The sequence below is a fragment of the Triturus cristatus genome, chromosome 1_2 (genome assembly GCF_964204655.1).
Source record: "Triturus cristatus chromosome 1_2, aTriCri1.1, whole genome shotgun sequence".
In the NCBI taxonomy this organism is placed as follows: domain Eukaryota; kingdom Metazoa; phylum Chordata; class Amphibia; order Caudata; family Salamandridae; genus Triturus; species Triturus cristatus.
The window spans coordinates 1,134,880,041-1,134,902,186 of NC_140580.1; the positions used below are offsets into that span (position 1 = coordinate 1,134,880,041).

General features: G+C 51.9%; 1 protein-coding gene across 18 annotated transcripts in view; it reads left to right on the forward strand.

Moving 5' to 3' along the window:
- LOC146868823 (uncharacterized) overlaps positions 1–22,146 on the forward strand; it is a 467,456-nt gene that overhangs the window by 330,880 nt on the left and 114,430 nt on the right. For 2 of the 18 annotated variants that reach the window (XM_085613835.1, XM_085613839.1), the window contains exon 1: positions 2,214–2,332. The exons of the other annotated variants lie outside the window; for them this stretch is intronic. The gene's annotated coding sequence lies outside the window, so the exon portion shown is untranslated. Of the gene's footprint in view, positions 1–2,213; positions 2,333–22,146 lie in introns of those variants that run through there. 18 annotated transcript variants of the gene reach the window in all.

Sequence of the window (22,146 nt, forward strand, 5' to 3'; positions counted from 1 at the left end):
TTTTTTAACCCTCTTACCTATCAATCCACACAGTTATTGTCCTGGCAGTCGTGGCAAATTGTATTTAGAATCACTCGAAAAGCACACAATTTCCATTTTTATCCACATTTAAAAATAAATACAGCCAAGAAAATAAATGGTATTCTGTCTGTATTTATCTGTAAAAATTAGTAAAAACGGAAAACAGGGAGCCTTAGATATATTTAAGTGCTCCTTCTGGGCTGAGATCAATGGCGTGAGCATTCCATAGGCAGTACCGTAATGGTATTCCTGCCTAAAGAAGGGAGATTAGGGCAGCGATGCAAAGGACTAGGCCGGTCTGGCCTGGTGGAACATTTTGAACAGCTAGTCCTATTTAGCTGTGGATCTAACTCAGACCCTCTGTTGCTCTGCACTGCCGGAGAGGGGGTTTGTGGTGGGACTGGTGGGAACTCTAGTACTGTCTTCTTTTAATGACGATGGCCTGGTTACTAAAGGAAGGGTTCATGGCTTGGGGAGAATTATTTTCTTCTGCTTTTTTTTATTATTGTCTGATTGCTCTTCACACTGTACATGTATTTCCTACATATGACATCCTGGAGAGCAAGTGGTGGAGCAGACAACCTTTGCTGAATTTTCATACACTATTGCATTTGTGACTGCAGCCTGTTCCTTCACCAGGGCCATGATTTCAATAGTGCAGCAGGTGCAGTGGCACTGGGACAAAATGCTTCAGGCACCCCACTAAACACCTAATATTGCTACATTTTACTACTAAGCAGGCAGTCACAAATGCAGTTATCTTGCAGGCACTAGGGGCATGAATTGAATGGGGCAGCAGGTCGAGTGGCACTGGGCCCAAAAGTTGTCAGAACTCTTCTAAACACATAATATTGCTGTTAAATCAATTAATTCCATTATTTCCCTCTTTTTTTTTAATTTTTATTTGCTATTACTTACCTGCACTATACCACTAGTAACAGCACATTATATTGCGCATTTGTATATAAAAAGTCATAACACTTTAACAGACTTTCTGTAACTTATATTGTACAAATACTTAGCAAGCTACAACTTACAACAAAAAACAACTTATTATTAATAACATGGGTGAAACCTAATGCATTTACCGATGCTTGTTTTACTGACAAAAGTTTTCGCAAGCGCTCTGCAGGTGAAACCTAATCACATGCACACAAGCGCTGTAAGGACGAAACCTAAAAAACTCTCCAAATACAACGACGGCAGACAGGACAAACAAGTTGTTTTTTTTCATGGTTTTATATAGCGCAAACTCAACCCCCAAGGTATCAGAGCGCTTTACATGTGCACCAGTTGCATTACAGACGGACACATTCATTTGTAGGCAGGGCAAATTAAGTGATTTGCCCAGAATCGCAGGATGCTTGAGCCTCCCGCCAAACTCGAGCCGGGATCCCCAGCTTCAAAGTCGGCCGCTCTGGCCGTTAAGCTGTTTAACACAGGTTCTGCAGGGCATTCTTTTAGTGTGTAAAAGAGTTTGAATTGAGAAAATAGAAGTGCAGCTACTCTGTACCAGTGTACCTGCTTGTTTCTGAGAAGTGGCGGTACTCTCCAATTAAAAGTAGTATTATGTCACTCATGAGAAGTGCAGGCACACTCCCTCTCAAAATAGAAAAGTGCTGGTACTTAGTACCGGAGAGTACCGGCTCATTTAAAGTACTGTACAGTTGTCGAAAATATTATTACGACAGTTCTAAGGAACAGAGTGTTGACCTTTCGACCCCAAAGGAAGGGTGGGCCCGTTGAAATGTTCTCAGACTCGATAATGCATAGACAGATGTAAACTCAACAAGTACTCTGTGCCTTTCGTGTCCTTATTCCACCCAAGGAACTCCTGCCTGGGTCCGAGGGCGCTGGGCTCACCATCTCTGGGGGCTCTCGGCACACCCACAGGCAGCACGCCATCAGAGTGGAGATGGGGTGCAAAAAAGGCAACAGGCTGCTCATGTCTGCACCCCGGATGTTGAAGCGCATCCCTGTGTTTGTCAGGAGGAGCGCCCCGAAGCGCCGTATTTGAATTCGGTGATTTTGCCGCTACACTTTCCGCATACATGATGGATACTGAAACTGTAAATTTCCCTTGGGGCAGGCGCGCCCGGTCGCTGTGGGCGCTTGGTGAGAAGGCGGTGCGTGCAGGGCGGAAGGTGCGGCGGAGGGGTGGGGGGGGGGAGCCCCACCTCCACACTGTACAAAAACCCGGCGTGGGTTCAGACCTGCGCCTTGAGGACGTGTGCCCGGCGCTACCCTCCGTGCCAGCTCTGTGCCCAGTGGTGTCGCCGCCCGTGAGACCCGCGGGATGGGGTAAAGAAAGGTACCGTAGAAACGCCGGGAGCAGGGCCGCTTTCATCCCTCGCTGCCACCCTGCCCTCCTCTGTGCCTGGCTGCAGCGGTCCACCTATGCACTGCGCTTCATATCAGACGCACGCGCTCTCTAACGAGGTCCTCCATCTGTGGTGCCCTCACGCGCCACCCTCCTCCCCCCACCCCCTCCCCCGCCCTCCACTGTTAGGAACGACTCCGACAGTTATCTTCATTTCAGTTTCATTTCCCCACCTCTCATGCCATGCCATGCCATGCCATGCCGCCTTTTCTCTGTGAAGTGTCTTCCAGTCCGAAGGCGACTTCCAAGCGCTGTGGGCGAAGTGCAAACAAAAAAGCGAGAGTGGCATGAAAGCAAAATTGAAAGTAGAAGGGTCCGGTGGAGGGGGGGGGGGGCGTAGGCAGTTGTACAATTTGACATGAAGCTGCCTCAAAGCGCTTCTCAGGTTTTCTGAATAATTGTCGTTCATTGACAGTCCTAGCGCCTTCTAAGCCCTCACTAATCAGAGCAGCTCGCGCATGCTGACGCTTTTACCGTCCACACCATGGATAACAGTCTCCTTCCTTAAATAGTCGCCGACGCCTGCTGGACAGCCTGGGGTCCTTCATGCAGTTGACAGCAGGAGTGTGTGCCCGGAGCCCGCCAGCCAAGGTCAAACCTGCCTCTAGGGCTTATCGGAAGTGTAATTGCATTTGGATGGCGCATGGGTACCCGCAAACACTTGCCCAGGGGCCACAAAGTAGTGACCGAGGGCCACACTGATGCCAGCAGGGTGGAGGTGGGGGGCTGGGTTGGTCAGCGATTGCTTAAGGAAGTCTAAAAAAAAAGGTTAAATAAATGGACAAGCATTTATTTGCAGGTTAATAAATGCTTGTCTGTTTATTTAACCTTTTTTTATGGATATTAGTGCTCAGCAACTAAACAGCTGCTCGTCCTGCTGTTCATCAGGAGGGCAGCATGTAAAGGTCAAGAGGGCCGCACTTTGAGTTTCACTGGTATAGCGCTTACACTCATCAACTAGAAGAAGGTGCGATGAATGTTCCCCTTTTGATTCCCACTGATGTGGAATGGCCTCTCTCGGACACCTTACATCTCCGCCCCCATACCACCATGTAGAAACACAAACCGCAGCTTATCCAGCCTTCCGTTTTTCATTTGCTTTCTTGAGCTGGTTATTATGTCTGAGCCTCATACATACATAATGACTACGAATGCAGAGGAAATGGACTGGATGAGTGAGACACGCTGAGGTCTCCGTTCCTTCCATGACTGGCTAAAATGTTGCGAACTGGAGCGAAGAGCGCACACCCGGAACCGCGGGTCTGTGTTTGTTTCGTTATTTGTGGTCCTGTTACAGGTTTATTGGATGTGGCAGTACGGGGTCACTGTGTTCTGTGCAGCCCGCCCAGGCATACTGCGCAGCCGCAGCGCTTTGCAACCGATGACATGAAGCAAGCAGCGTGTTGCGCAGCGTGTTGCGCAGCAAGCGTGTTGCGCAGCGTGTTGCGCAGCGGGCCTCGGATGAAATAAAACTAAAAGGCTGTCCCAGTAAGTAGCGATTTTTTAACATGATGCCGCTAGTAGTAGTGTGTGAACTGTGAAGGCGAAGCACTTCTGGATTGTCAATTTAACCTCAGGGAATGAAAATATTCGTAAAATAATTCTGGAGGTCACGTGTTTGCGGGAGAGATCTATGTTTTATCTAGCCCAGTTTTAAATCACCCCGGGACCTCCGGGTGTGAGCTGTTGATGAGTCAGGACACTGCCCTATTCTACCCGGGCAGCCCCTCCTGCTCCCCTCTCCCTCGTGACCTAAACATTTCACTTTAAGTTTAACACGTCCAGGACACATCTTTGGGCCCCGTTATGAGATCAGGAGCATTTCACAGGACTCCCCAGGAGCCCAAAGCGGCAACATGTTCAGATGACACTAATGGTAGTAAATTATCAGCGGAATCAGGTGCGCTAATCTCACCCCCCCCCCCTCGTAATTCCTCATTTCTGGGGGTACACCTCATAATACCATGATTGTATCACACTCCCTTTGCCACCACCTTTACAATGGAGCGAGGTACGTACACCCCTGCTATCGGAAACTTTGGGAGGAGTGGGGCGCGGGGAGGGAATAGCATTTCTGATAACGGGGCACCATATATGTAGGAGCTCCGTTTTAAACCTCACTCCAGTTTTAGTTTATCAGTTCTATAAAGTGGGTGAACAGAGCGAATGCCAAACGTAGACTAATGTCATCTATTTATCCGATAGCACGAGACAGGCGCAAGAGTCACTCTAATTTCACGTCGAGGCCTCACACATTTCCCGCCTTGTCAAACGTCGATCAATTCCAGAAACACACTGAAGCGTTTACTGTGGCTGGAAGTCAACAAGATCCCCACAAGGCGGGTGAATTCCTGGTTTCATCCCAAGTTGCTAACCTGCAGTCTAGTGACATTTGGATGAAATAAGTACCACCGCCACAAGTTAAAACCCTAATCGTGAAACAAGCAAAACTTGAATTGTATTCCGAACATCGAGCTGAGCTTAAACAAAAAAAAAGAAAACAAAAAAAGAGGATGCACATGTGGATGAAGCTCGGTATGCAGAACAACATAGCGCACACATATCCAATCTTCCTCTTAGCCTCGAATGAATGCGCAAATAAATTAGGAATAATGTTTAGTCTGTTTCCTTCTGCTATGTTCGACCTCCTGGCAGTGCTTTATTTGAGCTGGCGGTTTCCGGTGCTGAACACCAGCGCCTAATCATCAATTCCTGTGCTTGAGCACCAGATAAGAACACATTAATTTTTGGTGGGCACAGGGTGATTAAGTGATTCACCCAGAACCACAGGATGTTGAGTCGACGCCGAGTCTCTAACCTGATTTCCCAGCCTCAAATTCGGCAGCTCAGGCCATTACGCCACTTCCCGTTCCACTTGTAGGGTTTGTTGACAATGTGTTAGGCAGTGCTAATAGGAGAAATTGGCCTGTCGAAACTGCCTTCTGACGAGAGCCCCGGCACTTCTTTTTTTTTTTTTTACAAATTAACCACTGATTCAGGATTCAGTGGCCCCGGCGCCCCTGCACCTGCTGCACCAATGGAGACAAAGCCCCTGCGACTAACTCTCACTCTTTCTTCGTCTGTCTCTCTCGCACCTTCTCCTCTCCCGCTCCCTGATGTTCCCGTTTGTATCGCTTGGTGGTTGGATTTATAAAGCGCTTTTAGATGTGGATGGGAAATGCTACAGCCAGCCTGCTACTAAAAGAACGGACGGCCGGGGCTGACGCACGTCCTCTGATCCCGCGCGCGCAAACTGGTTTCCAAAAGGGATCTAGCATCGAAGACAACTTGCTCTGTATCTCATCGCGCAATAATCAGTCCACGCAAGGTACTTTGCGCAAAAGGCCATTTTATTAGGACAGGGTTGGACAACCATAACCAGAAACATAACACAAATCCCCAACAATCCCCAACAACAACATTCCTCACTACCCATACTCTCCAAGACTCCAACTACTCCATACCCACTTCACACCGCAACCTTCTCACTTCCTTTCGCTTCCTCACTTCTCCTCCAAAACTCCACCACCATCTCCATTCGTCGTCCACTGCTCTGACGCACCCCCACGTTCTCCCCCGTATCCCCCTCCCCGGGAGGGTGAGTATGCCCGTCATGGACTCCTCCCCCCTCCCCAATCCGCCCCACACACACACACACAACCCGTCCTAAACTGGCACGCTGAAAAACATGACCTCCTCAACTAGTCATGTAATTGCCGGGTGGGTGGGTGGCCAACGCTCCACTAACTACCCTCCCTGAGGCGCTGGGGAATGGAAGAGGAAGGACTTCCTCTTCCTGCCCCTTTTAACCCTACCTGCGACCCCACCCCTTATCCCACCCCTTCCTCCCCTGTCCTTCCTTCTGCGCGAACTCCCCGGGGGAAGACTAGACCGCTGGTCTTACTTCCCCCGGGGGCCTCCTCGCGCAATAATCAGTCCACGCAAGGTACTTTGCGCAAAAGGCCATTTTATTAGGACAGGGTTGGACAACCATAACCAGAAACATAACACAAATCCCCAACAATCCCCAACAACAACATTCCTCACTACCCATACTCTCCAAGACTCCAACTACTCCATACCCACTTCACACCGCAACCTTCTCACTTCCTTTCGCTTCCTCACTTCTCCTCCAAAACTCCACCACCATCTCCATTCGTCGTCCACTGCTCTGACGCACCCCCACGTTCTCCCCCGTATCCCCCTCCCCGGGAGGGTGAGTATGCCCGTCATGGACTCCTCCCCCCTCCCCAATCCGCCACCCAGGGAACCCCCGGAGGGCGGTTACCTGCCCCACCCCACACAAGTGCACCTTTCGCCCTCACCTCCTCCTACACCAGATCGACTCATTCCACAGCCCACTGATAAAATCCCTCATCTCCATCATATAGTAGGCGTTTCCCATGTGCGAAAGGTGCACGCCATCAGCCCTAAAAAGCAAGGGCTCTTCAAGCCGCAGACCAGGATGCGCCAGCACCTTGATCCCACAGTCCTCACAAAAAACTCTCATTGCCCTATTTAATTTTCTGCGGGCGCGTTCCACCGCAGCGGGCTTCAGCGCCCCCCTCCAAAACTTCCTGGGAATGAACTCTGTCCACACAATACAGGCGCCAGCCAGATTGCGTTTGATCGCTGCCAAGTCCCGCTGCATTAAGTAGATCAATGACACCGCCGACTGTCGCACCAGATCGTTCTCTCCCAGGTGAATGACAAGCAGATCCGGACAGCCCTGCTGCGAGACCTTCTTCGTGAGCCAAGGCAAAAGTTCTCCCCATCGCATCCCACTCCTACCCCACCAGAAAACCTCATGACTGCAGCTTCTCAGGCCCAGGCTACGCCCGTACACCTGCCTGTCAGCAAACTTGGCAGCCCAATGCACAAATGAATGTCCCACTATCCAGGTAACCGTCTTGGCTCCAGGACCCCCAACACAACCTACGAAGAAAAAAGGAGCATTAGAAACAAGAAAGGGGCACACAAAACGCTCACACTGCCGCCGCGCACCCTTCCGTCCTACTTCCTCACGTACCGCTCGCAGCAGCGCGAACGCCATCTACCAATCCTCCTGATCTTATCCCAGGACCAACCCAGCCGTGCCGCCGCCGTCGCCGCGCCGATCCGGAAGGAGTGAGTCCCAAACCCCGCCGGGTCTCTCCCTAAGCGCCGCAACGCCATGCGCAGCACCGCCAAGAGCTGGTAAGCCGTGACCCGTTTCCCAGAAGCATGACAGAAAATTTCCCCCGCCAAACGGCCACACTGCCCGCAAAAACTGCTCCACTCCCGCACCGGGCAAGCTGCCAACTCCCCCGACTCATTCAGCCACACCCACGTGCCCCTGCCAACCTGATCCGTCTTGGAACGCCCCAGCCATATCCCCAGGCGCCCCCCATCCACACGTACATCCTCGAACCTCAACCCCACCCCCCCCCTACCCCCCAACAACTCCGAAACCCGAAAGGCCCCAAAGAACATCCACGTCATACACAGGCGGAACAACGCCAACTCATACCGATCGTAACACAAAACCCCCAACTCTCCCAAAACATCCACCAACAGGCCAAAAGTGATCGCCTGGCGCAACGGCGCTCCCACCCGCCCCCCCCGCTCCCTTGTCCAGCCCTTCAGCATCCTGCTCAGCAACTCACCCTTGGCCGGATCAAAACCCAGATAGATCTTCCCATAGAAAGAAATCCCTGCCAATTTGCCTGCAATTGTCACTGACGACAAACCCCTGTCCATGCAGTGCAAAACATAGCGCACGACACCCGCTTCACACTCACCCTGAGACATCCGCCAGTCCTCCCGCGACCAACCCAAAAACGCCCCCAACTCCACCCATGCCATACGATAAGTCCGCCGCGTGGACTCGGCAACAGACTGCTCCACCAGATTCACCACTCTCACTCCCCCCAGCTCCAGATACCCTCCGGCACCTTGGTCTTGGCAAAGTCCGCTCCGGGCGCCAACCTTCGGAAACGCTGCCACTGCGAACGAGACAATGCATCCGCGATGTCATTGCGAACGCCCGGCACATGTTTCGCGCGAAACAGCACATTCAAGCGCAAGCACAGCAGCATAAAACTTCGCAGCAAGTGCAGCACCCGCAGGTCCCTCGCCCTCTGATGGTTCACCAGTTCCACCACCGTCATGTTGTCCACATGAAAAAGCACCGACCGGTTCCGGAATTCCTGCCCCCACACCTGCAACGCCACCAACAACGGAAAGAACTCCAGAAACGCAATGCTCCTGCCCTGTGCCAACCAGTGCGCCGGCCACTGCTCCGCACACCACCGACCATCCCAGAACACACCAAAGCCGCGCGCCCCAGCCGCATCCGAAAAAATCTGCACCTGCCACACCATGTTGTCATCTGCAAAGTCCAAGGAGACCCCATTGAAGTCACTCAGGAACCCCTGCCACACTCGCAGATCCGCCCGGACACCCACCGAAATCCGCACCCTGTGATGGGGCAACACTGCCCCTGACATGGCCAACCCGAGCCGCCTGCAAAACGTCCTGCCCGCCCGCACCACTCGGCACGCAAAGTTCAGCAAGCCCAACAAACGCTGGACGGATCTCAGATCAATCTTCCGTTGCACCATCACTTGGCTCAGACACTCCTGTATCTCCAAAACCTTCTGCTGGGGGAGGCGCGCCATCCACTCCACAGAATCCAATTCAATCCCCAGAAACGCCAGACAACAACTGGGCCCGGCCGTTTTTTCCGGTGCCAACGGCACACCAAACTCCCCCGCCATCCTCTGAAACTGGCCCAAAGCCGCCCCACATTCCCCCGTCTGACCACGGCCTACAAACAAGAAATCATCCAAATAGTGGGACACCAGCCGGTGCCCCGCCCTGTCAGTGAAGGCCCATTGCAAAAAGGAACTGAAAGTCTCGAACAGAGCACAGGAGATCGCGCACCCCATGGGCAACACCTTGTCCACAAAAATGGCCCCACCGAACTGCATGCCCAGCAACGAGAAATCCTCCGGGTGAATCGGCAGAAGGCGAAACGCCGACTTGATGTCACACTTGGCCAATTCCGCCCCCCGCCCACACAGCCGCACCAATCCAATCGCATCATCCACCGACGCATACAACACCCGGGAATCCTCCTCCGCGATGAAATCATTCACCGACCGCCCCTCAGGCCAAGACAAATGGTGGATCAAGCGAAACTCGCCAGGTTCCTTTTTTGGAACCACCCCCAACGGGGATATGATGAGTTCGGGCAGCGGCCACGTGTCAAACGGGCCGGCCACGCGACCTTCCAACACCTCTTTGCGCAATTTAGCCTCCACGACTTCCGGCAACTCTTTGGCTGACCGCAAATTCTCTGCCCACCTGCACTCCCGTGGCCCCTGGTACCCTACTCGAAAACCTTCCGTGAACCCCCAAAACAGCCGCAGCGCCGCCACCTGATCAGGGTAGCGGGAGAGCCACGGACCCATGGCCTCCACACTAACCGGTGTAGGAGCCCTTTGGCCCAGCCTGCCCCCTTCCTTTCGTGACCCGCCATTGCTCGGACGGGGTGGCCAAGGTGAAACACTGCGTGACCGGGTGCTTGCCACCACACTTCGAACACTCATGTTTAAATTTGCAGGGGTGGCGGGTGCAGAATCCCTTGTTGAAATTCCAACACGCCCCAGTGGTGGCTCCCCCACTCTTCGCAGGCTGCCCGGTTGCGCCGGCAGCGGCAGCCTGTCCTCCCGCACCCCCAGCTCCACTTGCGCCCCCTCCCGCCCCCCCCGAGGCGGGACGGGACTGAAAAGACCGATAAGCCACCGGAAGGCCACTCGCAGTGTGTGTGGCCGCAGAGGACTGCGTGGAGGCCATCCACTGCACCCACAGCTCCTGATCTACCTCTCCCCAGGGCTTGTCCGGGTTGACGCTGACCCTCGCCCGAAATTCCTCATCATAACTTAGCCAGGCAAAACCCCCAAAGTGCATCTGCGCTTTTCTGATGATATCCATGTATTTGAACAACGCAATCGCCCTATCCGTATGCTTCTCGCAATAAATACTAGCATAAATCAGGAAGGCCGACGTCCAATTCTCCATAGTTATCGGCACCCGTGGCCGCCGTGTCAACTCCCACTCCTCCTCTTTCGACCCCTCTTTCGCCTGAATCTCCCGATGCAACAATTTAAAGACATCCACATATTCGTGTTTCCAAATCCTGCCCCTTGTCTTTTCAGACAGATGGGACCCCAGGGGCATCGCCAACCCCATATAAGGCAGCTTCTTCTTATGCTTCTCACCCCCTTCCTCCTTCCCATCTGTCACCTTCTCCGTCTGAACACCAGCTCCCACCATTCGCTTCACATGCCCCTCCGGGGCCGCCGCCTTAGCCGGCACCTGCGGCTGCGCCGCCTCTCCCACCTCCCTCACCAACCCATCCCCCACCCCCACAGACCTACAAGACTTCTTACGCCCCCGCCCAAGCCCCTCATCCCACGCCCCCCACCATGTGCTCTCACCTGTCAAAATGCGTGGCACCTCCTGCGCCCGTCCGCCTGGACCCGGGGCCGACACCCTCGCCGCTGGCGCCTTGCTGCAGCCGGCTTTGCCGTCCTGGAAAACACCAAACTTTCTCGTTGCCACCGGCCCCGTCACCTCACGCACCTCGCCTTCTTCCAACTCTTCACTTTCCGACTCATAATCCAGCTCTTCGACCACCACAGGCTCACTAGGCTCCATGCGCACCTCACGCACTACCCGCTTCATTCCTTTTCCTTTCTCTCCAAGGACAAACTCATACTCCGGCGCCGATGATGCGCGCTCCCTCGATGGAGGGCAGGCCGCCGCGGACCCCCCTACTGCTTCGTCCCGGCGTCTGGAGGCCGTAGTGCGCCCCGCCGGCCCACCCCGGCCTCTACCAGCAATCAGCGCTGGCGTGGATCCCGCCCCCCCCTCGTGACCGGCATAGTCCGAGGGGGCCCCAGCGCCACCAGGTCTCTGAGACGTCAAGTCCGTCCCTGCCTCATCCAGCCACACCCAGCGCCCGCGCCCCCGAGCCGGCCCTGCCCCTCCCCCGCGGGCCACCACCCCTCCCCCGCGCGCCACCGCCCGGGCCGCCGCGCGCTCCTCCTCCCTCTCCCTAGCCGCGCACATCTCCTCCCAGCGCCGCTCCGTATCTTCAATCAGCCGCCGCTGCTCCCGGATACGCTCCTCTAACGACATCTCGGCCCAACAGTCGTCCCACCGGCCCTCCCCCGCGGCCCGCGCCCCACGACCGCGGCCTGCGCCCCCGGAGGGGCCAGGCGTCACCAGCCCCGTCCCCCGGCCCCCCACAGCCTTCGCCGGGCCCTTGCCTTTGCCTCCCCGCCCCCCACCCTTCCCCTTGCCCCCACCCCCCTCGGCCGGCCCCCGGTCCCCCCACCCACCGCCCTCGCCCCCCGCGGACTCGCTCCCCGAAAGATACAGGGAGAAATCATCCCCAACCCGCTCCTCCGCGTCCTCCGCCAAGTCGCTGTCCTCACTGTAGTCAACCAGGAACGAAGCCCCCCCGCTGCCCCCGGCCCCCGCCCCCACCCGGACCAACCGCGCCTCCACAGCCCCACCCTTACCCTCAACAGCCCCCCCGCCCCCCCCCACAGGCACCTCTGCGGACGAACCCAGCGCCGGGAGGCTCAGACGCCTATCCCCTGGCTTCCCCCCAGGCCCTGCCTTCTTGCCCCCCCCTCGCGCGCCCACCGCGTGTTTCTTGGGAGGCGGTTCCTCCAGACAGGCAACAACGGCCGCTGCAACCCCCGCGGACGCCGAACGCGGGGTCCTGGACATCCCCACCCACGCCTGCTCCAAAACACCCGGCCGCAGAAGGTCCGCCCTCCCCGCACGCCCCAACAGTTGTAGCGCCGCCCGCACCGCCGCCTCATCCGGCGTCTGGCCCCCACCCGACTCCATGACAACGCGCTCCGCGCCAACCACCGCTCCGCCCCCGCCGACTCCACCCGACACCCGCAGGCCGCCACACGTTGCCAAACGAGGCAGCCCAGATATCGCTCGCTACACAGACACACTACGCTCACCGTCGCAAAAAACACGCCCCCGCCGATCCTCCGAAGCTCCGCAGGCCCCGCACCGCGCACCAACGCTCCACTAACTACCCTCCCTGAGGCGCTGGGGAATGGAAGAGGAAGGACTTCCTCTTCCTGCCCCTTTTAACCCTACCTGCGACCCCACCCCTTATCCCACCCCTTCCTCCCCTGTCCTTCCTTCTGCGCGAACTCCCCGGGGGAAGACTAGACCGCTGGTCTTACTTCCCCCGGGGGCCTCCTACTAAATAGAAAGAACACTGGATAGGAAAGGGAGGGCTGTTATGTTGGGCCCTAGGCCCCCATGCTCGGCAGCAGTAACAGACACATGGTTGGGTAGTGGGTTACTGGCCACGAGCACGTGCGCTCGGCCCTTTTATTATCCTAGTCACCTGACCCAGTGACGTAGGTGGTGGGTGGGTGTATAGTAGGATACACACATATCAGAACACTAGAACGTGTCCCTGCTAGGACACTACAGAGGGCCCTCTACCTTGCTTACATCGATTTTCAAAGTCTTGGATAGCGTGGCCTGCTCAAGACTGTGGATGAAACTAAAATACTGGGGCATTGACAACTCATCAGGTGCGCAACGCCCATTGGGCTGAAAGGGCTCCCTTCCCCCCTCCCCCCCCCCCCCCCCCCTTCCCGGGCACACACACAATCGCACCCGACTACTTCACAGGTCTTTAAAAGACCATTTACTTGCTAAAGAGGCTTTGTTGTTCTTTCACCCCTTCTTAAAGACCCTGCATCTCCACTCTGACTAGCACTGTAAGAATTAGCCTCCCCCCCCCGAAATATTTAGTAGTTCCCCCCCAAAATGTGGCTCTAGTTGCGCCTCTGCAACTCATTATTAAATGCACTTGTTGCTCTATACTCTGAAGCCTGGGTCAAATAAAAAAAAAACTAACAAAGGCCTAAAGCAAGGATGCATACTGGCCCCGATGCTTTTTAACCTGTATTTGGCCAACAGACCTTACTTTCTGGCAGAGGTCCGAACCTTCCCTCCCAAACTTGCTGGATCTAAAATCCAATCGCTGCAATACGCAGACGATACTATTCTCCTCGATCAAACCCCGATTGGTCTACAGCAGCTCTGAACTGCATTGTCGTCATACTGCAAAGTAAATAAAGTGAAAATAAACATGATGAAAACAAAGGCGATTATAATCTCCAGACAAACGAAGAGAAGAGGCTTCTGGCAAATTGACGGTAAACCCATTGAGACGGTTTCAACTTATAAGTACCTTGGTGTATGGGTCAGCCATAAAGGAAGACAGTCTGCCCACATCACAGCGATGCACGGCCTGGCACAATCCTTGGACGCAGCCTTTTGCAGAGCAAGGAAAGCCATGTGCTCACCAATCTTACTCCTTTAATTCGAGCAATGGGGCAACATTTCTACCTTCTGTGTCCCTCCCATGGCGCCATAGCCTTTAAAGACAAGATGTCATTGTGACTGGATAGAGCCCTATCTGCCTGCTTCCTTAAAGTTTTCTTTTTACCCTCTTCCACTCCGCATGTGCAAATTAACAAGAAATACAACTTGACATCTCAAAAGTGGATACTCAAAGCACGATCCATAGCATTCTGCTTAAAGCCCAAACCACCCCGTCAAACTCATTAAAGACCCACACCTGGCAAATGATAAACAAACCTGGGTCATCCAGGCACAATTTCCTTACTGACTCAGTTGAAACATTGGAAGCCTGAGTGGGTCGGGTATGCCCAGACGTGGGTCCCGTGCTCCCCGTGCCAATGGAGTCAAGCTATCCTGGCTGATGAGGGCTGAAAGCCCAAAACCGGTCCTAGGATGCTTGTTTTCGGTCCAGGGAGGACCTGGCCTGGCAGTTCGGAATGGAGTGTTCTCATTGGGCACATGGTCAAGACTGATTTGTATATGGCTGGGTTCAAACTGGAACGGCATGGTGAGCAAAAAAACGATGGATTTGGGCCCAGATCTATGTACTGGGGTGAATGTATGACATTGTCCATCAATTGTTGTTTTTGCATTTGTCACCCTGAGTGGGACGGGTATGCTCAGACGTGAGTCCCGTGCTCTCCGTGCCACTGGATTCAAGCTATCCTGGCTGATGAGGGGTGAAACCCCGAAACCGGTCCTAGGATGCTTGTTTCCAGTCCAGGGAGGACCTGGCCTGGCAGTTCGGGCTGGACTGTTCCCATGAGGCACAGGGTCAAGACTGATTTGCATATGGCTGGGTTCAAACTGGAACGGCATGGTGAGCAAAAAAACGAGGGATTTAGGCCCAGATCTCTTTACTGGGGTGAATGTATGACATTGTTCTGCATTCTGTCCATCAACTGTTCTTTTTTAAAATTATACAACGACAGAGGCTTACCATCCAATCTGTCCTGCCCATGAAAGCCAACAATGAAGTGCCAACTAATGAGGCTACGGTTTGGCTTGATCCCCTTATTGGCATATAAGTACGGACAAGGTTATAAAGAAATGGTAGCCGCACAGTTCCGCGCCTGTGGGGGAGAAGAAGAACCGCTGACCCATATACCATGTATTTGTGAGACACTGCACCCATTAAGAACTTATTGCCTTCGCCCATCTGGCGCACTTTAAATATTCGGACATGTCAGGACGCCCTGGTTGAATGTTTGAAGGGCAATGCAGCACAGGTGACGGCACGTTTTTGAAATTCCTAATGGCTGCAAAGGACATTTTGACTTCTGAAAAATCTATAGAACCATAATGTTCAATCCACTATTATCAGTTTTAATCCCTTTAAATGTAAATGCCTAATGGTTTTTAAAACATTGAAACCTATGCACTTTATTTTGTACCTCATCTAACGTGATTGCAATGATTTTAATTAATTGTGCAATAAATGTTTCAATCTCAATTGTAAAGCGCCAAGTGAGCTGCCTGGCTGGCTTCGCAGTGCCCCCAGACTCTCTGTATCTTTTACTTTCAGCCTGTTTGTGGAGTCTTTCTCTCTAGCTCATGTTACCTACACACTCCCTGCCTATCACCACACGTCTCTTTTTTCCTTTTAAGGGTTTTGGGGGGTTTATTCACTGCGCAGGCCTTGCCTCAGAAGACTGTGACTCAGTGTACGCACAATGCGGACCATGTGCCAGCCCCTGCTGGTTACCGGTGTAGCATGTGCATTTACGAAAGTGAGCACATGAAAAAAATCACACTTTGGTAATTAGCAGGGGAGCCAACATTCAGGAAAGGATTTGGAAATACTTCAGTGGATTCTCGCATCCGCTGCGGTCACCTGTGTTGACACCAGCGTCACAGGTTCCCATCCCAGACTTTCATCCTCCTGAAGTTGATACAATAACTACAAATCAGGTAACTGAAGGTTAAAGATGGGCAGACAGTACACGTCTGCCACTGAATGCATGCCGCACAGCTCCTAGATCCCCTTGTAGCGTTGCCTGAGGCGCAAACTCTGGGGTCTCTATCAAACCCTTATTAATTGCGTCATTGAGCTGTGGCACCTCTCCTACCGTCCTTCTATTTCTTAGGCCAGAGTGTAGAGCAGTGATGCTGGTGACCAATGAAAGTGGTAGGGCGTAATGCTAGCAAGCAGTTCACCACAAAATGTGCCTTCAGAGAAAATTGAATTAATAAACAAGTCCAACTAGTTTCATTCCAGCAAGACCGGGCTACACTAACAGCTTTAGCTTTCCTAATCCAGCTGACTGACTCATACACGGTTAACAAACCTCAGTCTTATCTTGCCATCCCACTGAACCCTAAAGCCAGAAGAGAGATTATGTACATGCGACTGCTGGCATTGCCAGTTACGGGTTTCAACTAAGCTTGGGCAAACCAAAACACAGGAGGGGCATGCCGTCTGTGCCATTATAAACAAGGGTCTTGGTTACACCTCTGGTGCTGCTGCCCGGCCCTAGAAACCAATCGGAGGATTGCCTAAGTGAAAAAGCACACACCTGCGGTGAGGCCTCTGCTGTATGCCTCAATCAAAGAGAACCCAACATTCTGGCCCCCTGTGCAAGATTTGTACAAACTATCAGGGGAGCCATCTACCCCCGCCCTACAACTGCACCCTGCCCTCGCTGAGCCTGGATTACTTCAAATAAAGGACCCCGGAAGTGATCAGATCCAGCCTAGGAAGCAGCAAGCGAGTCTAAAGCTCTCTCCCACCTCACTGAAAGCTGTAACAGCCTAAAGCTCTCTCCCACCTCGCTGAAAACTGTAACAGTCTAAAGCTCTCTCCCACCTCGCTGAAAACTGTAACAGCCTAAAGCTCTCTCCCACCTCGCTGAAAACTGTAACAGCCTAAAGCTCTCTCCCACCTCGCTGAAAACTGTAACAGCTTAAAGCTCTCTCCCACCTCGCTGAAAACTGTAACAGTCTAAAGCTCTCTCCCACCTCACTGAAAGCTGTAACAGCCTAAAGCTCTCTCCCACCTCACTGAAAACCTTAACAGTCTAAAGCTCTCTCCCACCTCACTGAAAACTGTAACAGCCTAAAGCTCTCTCCCACCTCACTCAAAGCTGTAACAGCCTAAAGCTCTCTCCCACCTCACTGAAAACTGTAACAGCCTAAAGCTCTCTCCCACCTCACTGAAAACTGTAACAGCCTAAAGCTCTCTCCCACCTCGCTGAAAACTGTAACAGCCTAAAGCTCTCTCCCACCTCGCTGAAAACTGTAACAGCCTAAAGCTCTCTCCCACCTCGCTGAAAACTGTAACAGCCTAAAGCTCTCTCCCACCTCGCTGAAAACTGTAACAGCCTAAAGCTCTCTCCCACCTCGCTGAAAACTGTAACAGCCTAAAGCTCTCTCCCACCTCACTGAAAACTGTAACAGCTTAAAGCTCTCTCCCACCTCGCTGAAAGCTGTAACAGCCTAAAGCTCCGTCCCACCTCACTGAAAACTGTAACAGCCTAAAGCTCTCTCCCACCTCACTGAAAACCGTAGTAACAGCCTAAAGCTCTCTCCCACCTCACTGAAAACTGTAACAGCCTAAAGCTCTCTCCCACCTCACTGAAAACTGTAACAGCCTAAATCTCTCTCCCACCTCACTGAAAACCGTAGTAACAGCCTAAAGCTCTCTCCCACCTCACTGAAAACTGTAACAGCCTAAAGCTCTCTCCCACCTCGCTGAAAACTGTAACAGCCTAAAGCTCTCTCCCACCTCACTGAAAACTGTAACAGCCTAAAGCTCTCTCCCACCTCACTGAAAACTGTAACAGCCTAAAGCTCTCTCCCACCTCACTGAAAACTGTAACAGCCTAAAGCTCCCTCCCACCTCACTGAAAACCGTAGTAACAGCCTAAAGCTCTCTCCCACCTCACTGAAAACTGTAACAGCCTAAAGCTCTCTCCCACCTCACTGAAAACTGTAACAGCCTAAAGCTCTCTCCCACCTCACTGAAAACCGTAGTAACAGCCTAAAGCTCTCTCCCACCTCACTGAAAACTGTAACAGCCTAAAGCTCTCTCCCACCTCACTGAAAACTATAACAGCCTAAAGCTCTCTCCCACCTCACTGAAAACTGTAACAGCTTAAAGCTCTCTCCTACCTTACTGAAAACTGTAGTAACAGCCTAAAGCTCTATCCCACCTCACTGAAAAATGTAACAGCTTAAAGCTCTCTCCCACCTCACTGAAAACTGTAGCAGCCTAAAGCTGTCTCCCACCTCACTGAAAACTGTAACAGCTTAAAGCTCTCTCCCACCTCGCTGAAAACTGTAGCAGCCTAAAGCTCTCTCCCACCTCACTGAGAACTGTAACAGCCTAAAGCGCTCTCCCACCTCACTGAAAACTGTAACAGCCTAAAGCGCACTCCCACCTCACTGAAAACTGTAACAGCCTAAAGCTTTCTCCCACGTCACTGAAAACTGTAACAGCCTAAAGCGCTCTCCCACCTCACTGAAAACTGTAACAGCCTAAAGCTCTCTCCCACCTCACTGAAAACTGTAACAGCCTAAAGCTCTCTCCCACCTCACTGAAAACTGTAACAGTCTAAAGCTCTCTCCCACCTCACTGAAAACTGTAACAGCCTAAAGCGCTCTCCCACCTCACTGAAAACTGTAACAGCCTAAAGCTCTCTCCCACCTCACTGAAAACTGTAGTAACAGCCTAAAGCTCTCTCCCACCTCACTGAAAACTGTAACAGCCTAAAGCTCTCTCCCACCTCACTGAAAACTGTTACAGCCTAAAGCTCTCTCCCACCTCACTGAAAACTGTAACAGCCTAAAGCTCTCCCACCTCACTGAAAACTGTAACAGTTTAAAGCTCTCTCCCACCTCACTGAAAACTGTAACAGCCTAAAGCTCTCTCCCACCTCACTGAAAACTGCAACAGCCTAAAGCTCTCTCCCACCTCACTGAAAACTGTAACAGCCTAAAGCTCCCTCCCACCTCACTGAAAACTGTAACAGCCTAAAGCTCTCTCCCACTCTCTCCCACCTCGCTGAAAACTGTAACAGCCTAAAGCTCCCTCCCACCTCACTGAAAACTGTAACAGCCTAAAGCTCTCTCCCACTCTCTCCCACCTCGCTGAAAACTGTAACAGCCTAAAGCTCCCTCCCACCTCACTGAAAACTGTAACAGCCTAAAGCTCCCTCCCACCTCACTGAAAACTGTAACAGCCTAAAGCGCTCTCCCACCTCGCTGAAAACTGTAACAGCCTAAAGCGCTCTCCCACCTCACTGAAAACTGTAACAGCCTAAAGCTCTCTCCCACCTCGCTGAAAACTGTAACAGCCTAAAGCTCTCTCCCACGTCACTGAAAACTGTAACAGTCTAAAGCTCTCTCCCACCTCGCTGAAAACTGTAACAGCCTAAAGCTCTCTCCCACCTCGCTGAAAACTGTAACAGCCTAAAGCTCTCTCCCACTCTCTCCCACCTCGCTGAAAACTGTAACAGCCTAAAGCTCCCTCCCACCTCACTGAAAACTGTAACAGCCTAAAGCGCTCTCCCACCTCGCTGAAAACTGTAACACACTCATTCGCACCACATAGGTTTTGCGGTCTACAGCCAGTAAAGTGTGGTGCTGGAGATCCCGGGGCCGACAGAAGGAAGAGACGGGCGCCCTCCTCCGGGGACTGTCGCATTACGAGACCATGGCTTTGTCTTCAGATGGCTCACAATAGGTTGCACGTAATCTGACACAACTCTGGCACGCCAGCTCATTAATCAGAAAGCACTAGCACTTTACATGAGAAATAGCCCAAAACGAGAGGACCGGCAACAAAAGCAGGCCTGGAGCCCCGAACACCCTGGGTGGCGATACTCTTCCATGGGACGGGCCACAGCGCAGCGGCCAAATTCAAACCTGAAAACAAGACCGGAGACAATTGATCATGGCACTTAAGAACCGCATCTTATTAACTTTTTTTTACCCTTATATATCGTACAAGAAAATGTTTTTTACTTTGTATTGCAATGGTTTTAGTTAATTTATGCAAATAAACGTAATCATTCATTCACTGGTATGTCAAACATCACCTCCAATATTTCAGAGCCCGCATTTTGTTATTGTTTCCTCCAACTACACCCCTGAGCCCAAATATGCCGTGGCTGCATTCTGTGAGGCATAGAATTAACATCCACTATGCCAGAACCAGCATTTTGCCCGTCACTATTGGTTTTCAGGATCTGCATTTGACCTTAGGTGCCCTCCCTTAGGTAAAGAAGTTACTCCTTTGTGCCAGTGCCCACATTTTGTCACAAGTGCCTCTATGCCAAGAATGTCTTCCAGCATTACTTCTAGTATGCCAGAGCCTTCCTGATGCCATGAATGCCACCTGCAGCATGTTTGAGTATGCCATGGCCAGCGGTAGACTTGCATGCAAACACACTTTTGCTAACACTCTCACTTATACTCACTTCCTCTCATTCCCTCTCTTCCCCCTCACACTCTCTCACACTTTCTGTAATTCACCCATGCTCACAAACTATAAATATCCTTGCTCACTGTTACTCACCCACAATTGTACTCATTCTCACTGCTACTCACAAATATACATATACTCACTCCTTCACTCTCACTTCCTCTGGGATCTGGTGCTGGTGCAATCACTTTCTCGACTAAATGCTCACCCTCCTTCAATCACTCCCTCGCACTCACTTTGACTTATTCATGTCTTCTCTAAAACTCAGATTCTTACTTTCACTCTTGTTGACACTCAAACACACTCACACACTCACTCGATCTTATTCACTCTCAGTCACTCACAAACACATATTCACAGAGTAAAAGCATTGTTTTTACTTAGACTGATTCGGTGGTTGGCAGTTCTGGGGTTCCATGGCACCAGCAGGGCAGGAATCCGGTGCTGTTTTCCTGAACATTTTTCTTTTAAATAATGAGCAGTTGTGGCAAGGGGCAGTAAGTGGTCACTCACAGGAGGCAGGGCTGCGCCCGAAGCCCCTGTGAAGGAGCCAACACTTGCACTTAGTAAGGGAAGTGGTAGCAGTGGCAGCTCGCATAGGGCGTGCTGCGGGGTAGTTGAGCGGGGTAGTGGTAGGGTGGGGGGGTACTTGGACATACGACGGAACGGAGGAACGTAATAATTATATTCCTCCGTTCCGTTGTATGTCCGAGTTTACTACCCCCCAACCTGCCCCTCCCCCGCCCAGCCACTCCACCCCGCAGCACGCCCTACTGCGGGGTGGTAGGGCGGGGGAGTAGTAATTTTTGACATACGACAAAACGGAGGAACGTAATTATTACGTTCCTCCGTTCCGTGGTATGTCCAAGTTTACTAACGTGACAACGTTGTCAGGGCACGGGATATTCTTTAATGTTTCATGGTTTAAAACATTATTACTTTCAATAAATTTCACTCTAATCATATGCATTTAAATGAGACACTGAGAAATGTTGAAAAATATATATTATCTCTTGTCCCCTCCTTGTAGCCTTTGGACAGTGAGATAACTCAGTGAGCTAACTGTAATTACACATGACCCAGTACGTAAAAGGGTGTCTCTGCCTACAATAAGGGCGGATATTTTGTGGGAATAGGATGTGGGTAGCGTTGCACACGGTAACGGGGCCAGGCACATGATAGCAAACACCTACTGTGGGGCCCGAGGGAACAGAGGGATGGATGGTACTGGGCAGGTTTGAGGTAACTTAATAAAGGGCAAAGCTGAGTATCTGCCCCTGTGTCGGAATCCTGTGGGTCAAGGTGGGCAGTTCTGGGGCACTGGCTGAACTGTACGTAACTTTCAGTATGAAAACAAGCATTTGCAATGCAATAGGTCTCACATTTTTTAGAGTTAGAACTATTGGCGTTGTAATGGAAATGTTTTTTACTTATGTGTTTTGTAGTGGAGTGGATGTATGTGATGGCAATTGTATGTTTTACAATGAATGTAAAACGAAGTGCGTTGATGGTCAGATCTTGTGTATGAGGCATGTCAGCCGCTATGTTCACCATGTAAATTAAATGTGACGTAATCACGCTGAATGATTGGATTGTGTGCTCGACATTCATACTACCGGCTCTCAGTGAAAGCTGTACACACCAAACAATAATGAAGGCGCTTTTATGCAGATTTTGCATCACTTTTTAGTTTGATATATATGAAAGGAAGTATACCCATCTACTTCAATGCAATAAATACTTTAACAAAGCGCAGTCTAGTACTGCCCCTAATTATATGTCCCAATTGGTTTTAGCTGGATCTCATAACAATACTATTCTACATATGCCTTGCTGCTGATGCACCTGCTGCATTTTG